Source organism: Caretta caretta, chromosome 1 (genome assembly GCF_965140235.1).
Source record: "Caretta caretta isolate rCarCar2 chromosome 1, rCarCar1.hap1, whole genome shotgun sequence".
Taxonomy (NCBI): Eukaryota; Metazoa; Chordata; order Testudines; family Cheloniidae; genus Caretta; species Caretta caretta.
In genome coordinates, this window is record NC_134206.1 from 85,062,305 (window position 1) to 85,076,237 (window position 13,933).

Below are 13,933 nucleotides of genomic sequence, written 5' to 3' on the forward strand. Positions count from 1 at the left end.
TTCTAAAATACATATATCAGCAATTTCAACATTCTTAGCAGGAAGGACATGGGGTCAAGCCGCCTTGTCTGTGGCAGCTAAAACCTCCTTCCCTTATGCTTTGGTTACGCTAAGGCCGCTGCATGACCAATTGATGGCCTGCTGACTTGACTAATTTTAGCAATAAGCAATAGTGGTCTCAGACACTTTATTGGTTTGCCAAAATCTCCCCATACAGGGTAGGTATTATATCTCCATTTTACAGATGGGGAACTAAGTTACAGAGAGACTTTGTGATTTGCACAGTGTCACACATGAAGTCTATGACAGGGTAGGGAATGGAATCTGGGTCTCCTGATTGTCTTTCCTCTATAAAGGACTGCAATACACATGACTCTTGTTCAAAAATTACTATTCTCTGTTTGAACACACTGGAACTGGAATGTCCCACAACTTTAATGACATGGCCACTCACATTTCAGAGCTCTCGACATTTGGGTAGATCAGATTCTTCAGTTAATCATATTGAAAAGCTCATGGAAACTTTTGTTTTAAAAATATCTTGGTTACAATTAGTAAAATATCAAAAATAATTTTTAAAATATTTTAATGAACATGAGATGGCAATAAGTTGAAATAGGAAACCATAAGGAAATACTTGTATTTAAAAGTCTATTGTATTTCTTAAAATAGTCTACTAAGCAAGACTGAGACAAACTTTTAGATGTATTAAAGAAACAAGTACCATTCTGTAGTACTGTGGAGATAAGAGGTGTATACTGAACATCTGACTGAATGTTTTACTCCTGTTAAAAAGATAATGTACTCATATGGTGTGATCCTGCTCCCACTGCAGTCAATGACAAACTCCATTTGACTCCAGTGGAGCATTATAAGGCATTATACAACAGAACTTATATGAAGTCATGATACAGTACATACTATACACACTTGCTGAAACTCATTAAGCAAAAATATACGTTAGCTCAGGAGAATTCCATTAAACTCAGCATACACAAGGAGTTGAGTTTGAAAATACATATATTTTGAGCTATTCTTTTATAAAAGACCTGAGGGAGTTAACAGTCTTTGACGTTCTGTGAAGGAATGTAAATGCCTAAAGCTGTAAGATTGGCTTTTATGAAACTTCCAGTTCTCAACGAGGCCCTTGGCTAGTAAAAAAGGTAATAATGCACAGCATATTCTGATAAAGGGCTGTTGATTGTTTCTCCTAGGGGCTCCCTTTCCCAACTGGGTTCTACTGACCTTAGTCAAGATGAGCCCTTAAAATCCCAGAAGCAGATCTGAAATGTTACATACAGATTATTTTTAGGAGCATTCTTGACAAAATATGCAATTTGTTAAGCATACTCTAATGTCATAATCTTAATTTACATCTGTAACAGATGGTAATTATTGTGCCTAGAGGAAAATAAAAGGAAGAGATGATGATCTGGTGAAAGACATGATTAGTGAAGACTCACTAGAGGCTGAGACACAAGAGCCAAGAAAAGCAAGTTTTCTGTTTCTTTTTTTATTATTATTCTCCTTGTATTTGAAAAGTGGCTGGCTTCCTCTGACTCCATCAGTCATTTTGATCTTATATTTCAATTGACAGGAAAATTTAGCATACATTATACAAGATTGTATGTTACCCTCCACTGTAAAGATAAGAAGAACAAATTTTCCTAAGTTAGAACCAAACTGTACTGTGGGAAAGAGCTGTGCAAGGCATTCTTCTCCTCGGACATCATAGGGGCCTCTCACAAGCGTAAGTCTCTGTAGTTCTCAGCGTGGACTCAGGGACAGAGAGGAGCTCCTGAGAACTCCTGGGGCTGTATTACTTTCTTGTGAAGCTCCCTCTGTAATAAGAAATCATCCTTTAAATGGGGGTTGCTGGGGCAGCCAAAATGTGATTGTTCCTGGTGGGAGTTATATCACCATGTAGTTAGAAGTACTTGCCAGAGACACAGAGCTGGCATGGAGACTCTTTCTCTCTGTGGGTGGTTCTGGCTCCATGCAGATCAATGGGAATCTTCCAAGTTTGTAGGTTCCTGATTCCACAGAGGTGCATAATCTCCCCCCACGCAATGATGGAATGTGGAAATCCATAAGGGGATACTTACAGAGATCATTTAGCTCTTATTCCCTTCTTTTCCTAGTGGCTAAAGTAAATTAAACTATGACAGAAGTTCACTACTATTAATGGTTGTACGTTCAGGGGTATTGATTATGGCTGGTTGAAAATCTTGCATCGGAACTGTTTTGTGATGGAAAATTGGGGTTTCAATTAAGCAATTATTTTTAAAAAATTGATAGAAGTGTCTGCTTTCCATGGGAAATTTGGTAAAAACTGAACCAAAAGTGTTATCTCTTTGGCTGGAAAAACAAACAAACAAAAAATTGATTTGAAAATGAGCCATTGTGCCATCTGGGAGCTGTAGTTTAATTGCGTCATGCCACCATTCTCCTCTGTAGCCTCGGCTCCTCAGCCAGACTACATCCCCCATGATGCACTATGGTAGCTCAGCAAGACAGGAGACTTGTTGCATTATGGGAGATGTAGTTTGGCTATGAAGCACCATAGCAACATTTCTAAATCAATATTTTCAGTTTGGGGACAATATTTTTTGGTGGCAAAAAACAAACGCTGAATTCTTGATCTTTTGCCCAAAAGAAATTAAAGGTTTCTAGAAAAATCAAGCTCACTTTCTGACCATCTCTAGTGTTGATATCATGTAGTGAAGTGACACCAAATCATTTTGTGTGATGGTATATGGCACCGGAGAGACAAAAGGAGCAAGGGAATAAATATACCTAAAAGGAGTCCATGCCCACAAATAGGCACAAAATCAGCCAAACAAATTGTATGTGCACACATGGATCATACAGCTGTGTAGTGGGACAATGATTGTGGTCCCAACTGTCTTTCTCACTCTGGAGAGCCAGGAAAGCAGAGGGAACTGATTGGGTTTTTCTGTTGCTCATGGATTCTAGCTAGCTAAAAGAAAGCTGGAGGCAAGATCTCCGGTCTTCCTTGGAAGGGAGGGAACTGCCTCGTTCCCTTTTTGTCTTTCTGGAGAATCCAGCAAGGGGACAGAACTTCTGATACAAGAAAGTAGGCTGATGCGGGACTCCCAGCTAGATAATCAATTTTCTTCCATTGGGAGCTGCTGTTTTTTCACCTACTGAAGATGGGGAAGGCTTGGGTGCCCTATAAACCTCTCAACCAAGTACCAGCTTCCTTCTGCTGCTCTGACTTAATATTATTTTGCCTGATGAGTCCTCATTTCAGCAGACAGTGAAAGGGTTGGGGGGAGGTCTACAAATACCATACAGAGAGATTGGATCTCAGAAAAATAGTCAGTCAACATTTACTAACATTTACTCTGCTATCTATATCAAAACAATAAATTAATTTCCTAAACTTAGAATCGGAGAATTGCCGTTTCTCAAAATCTTCTCTTCTTTGAGCATTGGTAGATGCTGACTTTTTAGGAGCAAACACTGCGCAATAACAATGCATAAATAAGAATGGTTCAATCTGTGTATGCTCTGTGTTCTTATTGTTTTGGAATGCAAACAGATCTGTGAATTTTTCTTCTAAGTGGAAGAGCTCCATCAATAAAATATATTTTCCTGTTTAAATGTTATACTTATTAGGGGGAATATGCTACTGGCAGAGAACCCTCTACTTCTTCTAACTCATTTTGTAAAACTGATATAAAAGGTTTCCTTTTTCCAAAGCACAAACTATTGATTTCTGCATATGTATCTCTAAAACTTCAAACAATCTGTGCCTTTTTTGTGTATGTGCTTTTTTTTTTTCCAATGGTGAAGGTTTCTGAAGATAAAGAAAGGTACTTCAGTATTTAACTGTGAAACTGTATGTTTTGATACAGTATTCAGACAATAATGGAGATACTAATTTCAGGTTAATATTATTACCTTTGTTTTTAATTATTGCCATGTTCTCTGAAATATTGTAGGCACCTCACTTTTGACTTGCTCCTATTCTACAGAGCCTATCAATTACATTTGAGATGATACACAAAGTGAGGTTATAAAACATAAAAAGAAAAGAGATGGGGAATGGAAGTACAGGGCTACACAAAACGTTTTTCAGTAGTGTAAACCCAATAATGCATAGAGCTACAGTCACTATCATGTACGTATGAATTTGTAGTCCCCTGTATCTTTTCTACTTGAGTACATGGAGATTGAGGAAATATACAGTGATAGGATGTTGGGGTATGTTTCTATGCCTTATATATTTTGTGGAAACAGTTAGTTTCAACTCCAATTCTGCAATATTTGCTTACACAGAATTACACTTTATGTCACATATAACTCATTGATCTCAAACATATTCTATTTATTCTATTTTATTTAGATCTTTATGTTGCACCCCTCAACAGTGCATGTGGCATTTGTAAGAGACAGAGTAATTTCTGGTTTGTACACAACAGAAGGCCAAGGAATTCTCAATAGAAAACAACTGATTTCTATGAAACTTCAGTGTGGACTACGGTACTGTGTAATGTAAGGGTGATAGAATGGGGCCCTGATGTATGATTTTTCATGATTATATCATGCCAGCACAGACATCTCTCACAAATAACCTTTTTTTGGTAATAAAATTAATAACTTTCATTTTTATGTGAGATATGAAACACATCACACCATCAAACGGCCCTATGTTACTTCACTAGTTCAATATCGAAATGCTTGCCTGTACAGAAAAGATTTGATAAGATATTGAAAGATGAATGAAAAAGCAACTTCTATTTTCATTTAGATTTATCTTGTTTGGAAAGTAAGTGTGAAAGGTTTTCCCTAAGTTGGACTTGTAAACAGTTGTTCAGCAGAGAAAGAAAAAGAAAATCTTACTTCCTAAGTTAACTACTGTGGCATGTTTTAAAAAAATGCAGTCTGCAGGTTAGATCCTGAGCTGGTATAGCTCTACTAAAATGAAACTACTCCCGTTTGCACAAATTGAGGATCTGGTCCTATATGCTCTCTGAAGTGGCATTAATTTGTCATTAGAAACAAACATATTATTATATTATGGAAAACAATGCGCCTCCTGTTAGGAGGGACTTCAGAGACATTAATTTACTAGATTTCTTCCATTTTCTATTAAAAACAACTTTAAAAGAAGGGTAATATCCACCACTCTCCAGAGGCCAAGGGACAAGATCCTGTGGAATTCAATGGGAACTACATCAGGTCCCATTTCTCTGAAGAACCACGCATTATCATGACTAAAAATGCTACTTCCAGAAGTATATGATTTTGGTATGGTAAAGGACATGGCAGATGCATACCTAAATATTCCATTATAGAGGTACTGGAATCTTCCCAGTTACACCTATAATAGCTAACCTTAGTCCTTAACATATGCAAGTACACAATGCCCTACTGTAAATTATACAGACTGGACACCCCCACATAATGTATTTCAGGTAGGTCTAGATTCTGTTGTTGTCTGAAGCAATTATTTGCTAGCTTATTGATCCACTCCGACAAGTAATTCAGAAAAGCCCTTATAAATGATTTTCTTTTCTCCAATGCAAAGCTGTCATGTAAGAAATATTACAGCCAATGACAGTGACACAGTTTGGAGATGATTAGTTCAATTTATGCTGTAAACAGGCAATCAGTCATAGATCCCAAGAGAGACAACTATTAACAAAGTTGCATTTGAAACTGGAAGAGAATACTTGGTTAGAGCATGTCAGAAATTGTATTTACTAGTCTACAGTTACAAATAATATAACCATTTGGGTCAGTTGAACATATTTACATACTCCTTTCTAATCTTTACAGATGTTTTGGGTCCTCCTGAGTGCTACATTACAACATAATCCCCTGTAATATAGAAATGCTATTGTAATTTTTCAATTAGGAGGAATATTAAAACATTCTGTCATTTAACAGGTAACCAAACAAATAAACAAAGGCTGCTACTTGTACTCTTGGTCTTGTATTAGCATTAACATGAAAACATTCCCCTGATTGCAGATCAGTGAAAACTTGCCATGTTTTTAATCCGCCAAACAATTTAAGTATTGGATTTTCACTCAATTAACTTTGTCTTAGATCAGTGTGACTTTTTATGCCTGGGTGGCTTAAGAATTATTCTCTTCGGTGATGACTATGGATTTTTTCTGTAATGCTTAAATCAGTGACTCAGTGTATTCTGTATGCATACTAAGACACAGTTATTAGCATAAGAGAAATTGCAGTTCTTCAAGTACACAAGGCACAGAAACTCAAACACAAGAACTAAAACTGAAAGATCATTAAAGTCCACTAAAATAAATATTATTTACTGTAAGCCTCTTCAGTTTACTAAGTTTTATTTAAGATAATGCACTGAGTGCACTAATAGTCTATTATAGCTGTGTAAAACTTGCATGTTTATAATGTTATAAATAGCACAATACTAGAGAGATTTTTCTATAGAGATTATTAATAGTTGTCCTGATTCTGTTACTCATACTCCTGTTAACTACTACTTTGGTACACAATCAGTGTCATCAGTTTGTAGTGTCATCAAATTGGATTACACCATGATAAAATAGATATCATGGAAGGGAGCATCAGGCCCTTTGTGTACTAAGTTAGTACTTAATGGGTGAAATCCTGGCCACACTAAAGTCAGTAGGAGACTTTATTGAGTTAAACAGGGTCATGTTTTTAACAGGATATATGTATGTAAGGGTGGAAGAATTGAGACCAGTGAGGTTAGTTAGTTATAGACTACACATGTTACACTAGACAGAAGTTACTTATAGTTTTATAAATAACAACAAACAAATGTCAACGCTGATAAATAAGACAAACACTAGCCAATGGGGTCTCCTATAGAAAATTATGAGGTTTCTTGCATCTTTTTCTGAAGCTTCTATTATTGTCCACAATCAGAGACAAGAGATTGTAGTATATGAATCAGTAATCACGGCAATTCCTATGTAAGCATTTTTAAAACATTTAATAACTTTGTTTCCCTTTGAGGTTTGTAGTGCATATTTATTTATTTATTTTTTTATTTTTTGGAGGGGAGGATAGTTGTTCAAGGCACATTTAATAAAAGAAACATGTATTTTTAGCCAAATAGAAGCCAGTGAGTTACTAAGTGTTGTATCTGAAATGATTGTCCTGCTTCTAAACCCACCTAGGAATCGATTGAATACGTAAATAAACCCGCAATAATCACTGAATTGATATGAGATTGTGATCCAGTGCTAGCTGTAGCACCCTGATCATGGACATTACTGCAGCCCAGAAAAGCCCAGCCCAGCTATGAGCAAATATACACTTTCTGTTGGGGGATTATGAACACCTGGGTGGTAACTGCAGCACCAATGATATAATTAGCAGTAATTGGGAGGATATAATGGGGAGGAAGGAATATACAGTAGGAGGGAAAGCTGCGCAGAGAAGACAAAGGGTGAAGAATTTTTTCCCTGCATTATATCTGTGTCATGGGCTGCAGTATACCGGTGTCATGATCAGTTTGGTGGAGACCTGAGGAATAAAGTTATATGCGGAGGAAGGGAAACAGCCTCAGTATGTTTGTCACTGAGGGACCATGGAAACAGACTAGGCAGCCAGGAATACTGGGGAGCTGAAGAATCACCATGACAGAGAGAAACCAAAAAATATTACTGTTTTTCAAGAACCATTTTTATATTATCACTGAATATACATTACACATCACTTTTGTTTATGCCCTCTATTTATGTAACCTGGATCAAAATGAAATTAGATGATGTAAAATAGGATTATTCACCCAATTTGTTGTTGCTGAGATAGCTAACATTTTCTAATGAGTTAAGCAATTAGTTAGTTGCAAAAGTTTCCCAATGATCATCTCAGTGCAGCTTGCCAAATGAGACCATTCAGGCAGTAACCATTAAGAACAGAATATAGAACCTAAAGCATACCACACAGAAAAAAAGATTGAATCATTAGTAATAAATTCTCCCTCTCCTGCCCACAGGATACCCTCTGAAGACTCTCTGTAACACTGTGAATAGTAGCTGATATTTGCAACAACCATTTGCCACTTAGATTTCAGATGAATTACATAAAACGATGAGAGCTTCATGCACAACAAGAATTGCATTAGAAGTGTCTTTTTTTTCCCTTCTGAATTTTCTCTTTGAAGATCTTGGAATCTATGTTGCTTGGGAGCATTGCTAATATTTCTGTGTATGTTTTACCTTTGTATTTTGAAACCCAGTAAACTATATCTAATTTGCATTTTAATTTGATGTTATCATGATTAAAACCAGAATTCATGAATTGCACCTGTGTACCCACTCCTAGTAGCATTTAACATTATTTTGCACTGAAAATTCATCATGGTAATTTTGCAAAATGTGCAAAGTACATTGGTGCTTCATATATTATAGAGTACACCATATCCACACAAAATAACTCATTCTCTTTAAATTACCTGACATTATTTATAAAGTTTTGCAAAGTGTTGTATATGATTAATTATTTTTCATAAGCATAATGAAATGATCTACATTACAAACCTGCATATTGTCTCCAATACTTCCCATTCACAGTGCCAGTTATCAAATTAAATTAAATTAAACATGACAGTTCTACAGAAAAGCCGACTGCACACACGCACACAAGAATAATAAATCAGTATGATAGAGCATGCAAGAATGCATTTGATTTTCGGGGGGAGGGACTATATATTTCCTTTTGTTGTACAGTGTGTACTGTCTGTGTCCTTACCCTGTCAAAATTTACAGCAGCTGCTATTTCTTCTCATTGCCAGATTGTCTACTGCTTTGCACCTTGTGCACTTTGTACACCAATGCCAAGTATATGGGAAATGATACCTTTCTGTTCTGACAGGTGTTATGCATACTTTGCTCAAGTGTCAATGACTGCACAGTTTGCAACATAGTGGTGAATCAGGTGTTTGATATACACTCAAATTCAAGATACAAAATCTGCAACAATCAACTCTTGTCTTTGTGCATTTCCATCTATGTTCATCTATTGAATCTATCTGTCAATGTCCTAACAGAATATAGATAAACCACACTTGTGAATGAACAGAAATCATGTCTTGGGTATGTCGATGGAGTATGGTTTCATCATACATTGCTTCCTTCCTTCCATAGAAAATTAGTTTTGCCATCTAGATGGGTCCTGCTCTAATCAGAACTGGGAGGATGGTAGAATAGAGGTTCCATTTTAATCTTTTCTTGCAATCTTTTTCTCTTTTTCATCATTGAATATATTTCAAGCAATTTTTAAAAAAAAAAACCCTATAATAATTTCTAACATGAAAGTTGTAGGGTCAAGAAATTCTTTCCCTCATTTGTTAGAATTTTTTAAAGAAGTTTCATCGTAAGCTGTATTTACCTTGTCTTTCCATGTTTTCTAGCACTGTGAATTATGGTAGTTTTGAAGATTTTGATTTCAGGAGGATGTCGTACCACTTGATGCTTATGCAAAATAAAAGAATAAGTGAAGTAGAAGTAACTAAGCTGCATCTTTCACTGGCATCTGAGAAACTGATAAAGGTATATAAAACTGGTAGTGATTTTCAAAATGTTTTCTGTGCATCCAGAGTGGTCCACCAACCCCCGGTTGTCCACGGAATGAAACATATAGAGAATGATGGGATTAGAAAGGGAGATGATTCTATGGTAAAGGATCTTGCTCTTATGCCTTGGACCAGAGGATGAAAAAAGTTGCAGAACTAACATGGTATTGTGTCCAAAGGTAGTGCTGTGGCATATAATGTGATTTGGTGATCAAATTAGTCATAAGGTCCAACAGGCAACATATTCACTAGCCCGTTTCTAGAGAATTCCCTTATCCCCACTCTCCTAGAAGTGGAGAAATTGACTCAGCACATTTTATTTTAAATCAAGTTTTCTAGGTGCTTTGCAAATGTAAAAGAAGATTTGGTCTTCTTTATAACTGTCCTGAAGTGTTTACAGTCTAAAAGCTTGTTATGTTCTACATAACTAAGCACCTTTGGCTCTTTATGCAGGGTCAACAATTTTCAAGAACATCACTCTTACAGAGAGTTGGCTAGATCTCTTTTAGGTGGTCTATGTCAACAGTGGGTTTAAGTATTGTATCTTAAATAAAATCTATATGAGCTTAGAAAATCTAAACGTGAGGGTAAAATTGTGGTCCTAATGAAGTCAATGGGAGTTTGCCATTGACTTGGATGGAGACAGGATTTCACCATTATTAGTTCTTGCCTTGGATGATCAGCAGGGACATGCAGGTGACTTAAAAATGCAGTCACATATGCTATCACAAAAATGTTCTTCTTGAATTTATCTAAAAATCATCAAAGAACACACTAATGATGATAGAGAGCTGATGATCCACAATTTCAAGTCCTATGCAGTCTTGCTAAATCTTTTTATTTTTCCCTGTAGCAGCAGTAACAATCTCTGCATCCCTTCACCAGCCATGATGTTGGTGTAGAGCAGTAGTTTTCAACCTGTGGGCCATACACCCCTGCAGTTCTGCAGACTATGTCTAAGATTTCCAAAGGGGTCTGCAACTCCATTCTAAATTTTTTAGTAGTCTGCAAATGAAAAAAAAAGGTTGAAAAACCACTGTTATAGAGGCAGCAAAAAGCTAGAGTCAAATTCTGGCCACTATAAAACTCCCATTAACTTCAGCAAGGCCAAAATTTCACCCTTAGTCCTTTCAGTAGCTATAAACCTTTGCAATTAATCCTGGATTGATCCAGTCCAAATGAGTTATCATATACTCTATTCAGTCTTCTTTTTGATGGCTACAGCTGACATTTCATCTTCCATGAATTGCTTACAAGTCTTAATAAGACATTGGCATTGACCAAAATATCCCTACTCTTCTTCCATGAATAGCTCATATTCTCTTCACTAGCTAATTATTTTTCATTGGGAAAGGAAGGTCAGTGGGAGCAATTGAGCTTCAACTCCTTTAATTCTCCTTCAGATCTTCTGTGACTTTGCCTTTCCACTTTCTTTCTCTTAATCTTTACAGACAGCAGCCCATTTGCTCAATCATTTTGTCCTTGAGAGCCATATAATATTGGAGACCTGCTAACCACAAAAAAAAAAAAAAAAAAAAAGAAAGAAAAAGAAAAAAAGCAGCAGCCTTGGCTTAAAATACTTCTCTTCTTTAGTATTTTGAAGTAAAGCTTTTATCTCCAAAATGATTGATATTGGGAATCTGATATTCATGATTAGTGATGGAGAGAAAAATCTTCCTTCCAACACACTAACAAAAACTTTTTCACTGTCCCCTTTTATTAAGGGTGCCTTGAATTCCTGATAAGCTGTTAATCATTTCTACAATTAACCAGAGATACAGTGTTTGCCACAAAATCACTACAGCTTTTACCTCTTTCACATTATATAGTAGTAATGGTATTCTCTATTGGTAAAATAAGAATACCACAGTAACATTAATTAATTCATTACAAATGGTAAAGATTGTAAAGAATGAACCCTGTATACTCTTAAAAAGAGCATATGGTTTAAAAAAGAGTGAGACCACATTAAAATACCAACAGTGTTAAATTGAGTGGAGAATAGCAGTCCAAGTAACTATTTCTAGCTGATTTCAGATGACAGGATTGGTGCGCCTAAGTGGAAATGAAAGAAATAAATTCAGAATAGACTTTAAGAAGTACTTTTTCACCTGAAGAATAATAAATGTGCAGAAGTGCCTAGCACACGTGGAGTTAGAAATGCCAGCATCATTCAAGGAATAATAATCCCACTCTGAGAAATAAAATATATAAGTAATGTGCATTGAGGGGCCATGAACTTTTCTGTCTTTCTAATGTTTCTCCTGTTTTTATGCATTCCCATCACCATACTATTTTCATTCCTGCCACATTTGTGATTTAAAGAAGATAAATTAGGTGATGGATGGGAGGTGTTCTCTTGGAAAAAATGTCCAATCAGTGTGCATCCAATGGAAAATTTCACTGTGGGTTGATGCTTCTTGCTTCCTGTTGAGGCCAGGAATCTAATTTTTGGGGGAGAGTGGAGGGAAAATCAGCTTTACTGTGCAGTTTATTTCTACTGTTAAAACATTTTAAAACAACTTTCTGGTGAGTTTAGACTCAAAATTAGGTGAAGCTTTCTAACCAGCAGAGGAGTGAAGTTCTGGAACAACCTTCCAAGGGGAAGAGTGGGGGCAAAAAACCTAACTGGCTTCAAGACTGAGCTTAATACATTTATGGTTGGTATGGTATGACTGGACTGCCTACAATGGCATGTGGCCCATCAATGACTGCCAGTAGCAAAAATCCCCAACTGCTGGAGACAGGACACTAGTTGAGGAAAGCTCTGAGTTACTACAGAGAATTCTTTCCCAGGTATCTGCCTAGTGAATCTTGCCCATATCCTCAAGGTGTAACTGATCATCATATTTGGGGTCAGGAAGGAATTTTTCTCCAGGTCAGATTGGCAGAGAACCTTGGGGGTTTTCATTTTCCTCTGCAATGCAGGGGAACAGGTCACTTGCAGGTTTAAACTAGTGTAAATGGTCAATTCTCTGTAACTTGAAGTCTTTAAACCATGATTTGAGGATTTCAGTAACTCAGCCAGAGGATAGGGTCAGCGAGTGGGTGATATTCTGTGGCCTGCAATGTGCAGGAGGTCAGACTCTATGATCACAATGGTCCTTTCTGACCTTAAAGTCTATGAGAAAAAGATGCATTTGATGTCAATGTCTGGACAGTTTAAGTGTCAAACTGAAGTATGTCAGTGTTCCACTATACCCTTGATACATGTGCATAATTCCTACTGTAACTAATAATGTCAAGTATACATATTAAAAAGGGAACTTTTTAGGGTCTAGCATCCTCCTGTATATTATCAGATATATTGTAATGCTTCCAAGTCGTTCTTTTTGAACAGCTTTGCTCTGATTTAATACAACCTAACTTTATATACTGCCAAATTCTTTTAATACAACAAATTTGTAAACAGCATTATGTTATAGCTAGGGTGGTAGGCACAGTTAATGCTACATGAAGGTTTCATTATAATTTTCTATCTTAATTGAATTCAACTTTTGAATTACCTTGTGGAATTTTCCATTCTTAGGGCCAGATTCTGAGCTCTAGGTATGTCTCTTTTGTCCTGCTCCAGCAATTCAAAGGGAATACAGAGCTTTCCTAAAAGGGCAACTGATAATTCCCCTGATATAGGGAGAATCCTGGGGTGATGTGACTTGAGGCTTGTCTCCACTTACCAGGGGATCAACACAGAGTGATCGATCCACTGGGGGTTGGTTTAGCAGGTCTAGTGAAGATCCATTAAATCGACCGCCGATCGCTCTCCCATTGACTCCGATACTCCATCGGAATGAGAAGCATAAGGCAAGTCGAAGGGAGAGTTTCTCCCATTGACACAGTGCAGTGTAGACACTGCAATATGTCAACCTAAGATACATTGTCTCCAGCTGGCGTTGCGTAACTTAGGTCGACTTAGCCCCGTAGTGTAGACCTGTCCTTGGTGTCCCTCACTTGTTATAGGGATCATCTGTTGGTGTACCCGAGGGGCAGAGCCACAGTGTGATGCACACTAGTGATCCCTGGCAGTGGTGGTGGAGCAGTTCATAAGAGACTGTGCTCTGCTTCAGACTACAGAGTTTCAGGGGATTTTTTGGCTCCCACACTGATTCCAGGATCAAGGGAGTGGGAAGATGTTTTTTGTGCAGACATTTAAATGGCAAGAATAGCTGGCTATTTTCAAAATTTTTCCTCAGTAAAGATAAAAAATAGTCCAGTCTACTGCTTTGCTGGTGACATTTATAAGGTAAATATGCAGACACCTACCCTAGCTCACTGATGTTGGCCAGTGCCTAGAAGAAACAAAGTGTACTACTGAGAGTTACATGTCTACAGTGTTAAGCATCACCGCTACATAAATAAATAAATAAA

The 13,933-nt window shown here is 37.0% G+C and overlaps 1 long non-coding RNA gene across 2 annotated transcripts in view; it reads right to left on the reverse strand.

Annotated features, from left to right (window-relative positions):
• LOC125637922 (uncharacterized) overlaps nt 1-13,933 on the reverse strand; it is a 47,913-nt gene that overhangs the window by 23,926 nt on the left and 10,054 nt on the right. The window lies entirely within an intron of this gene.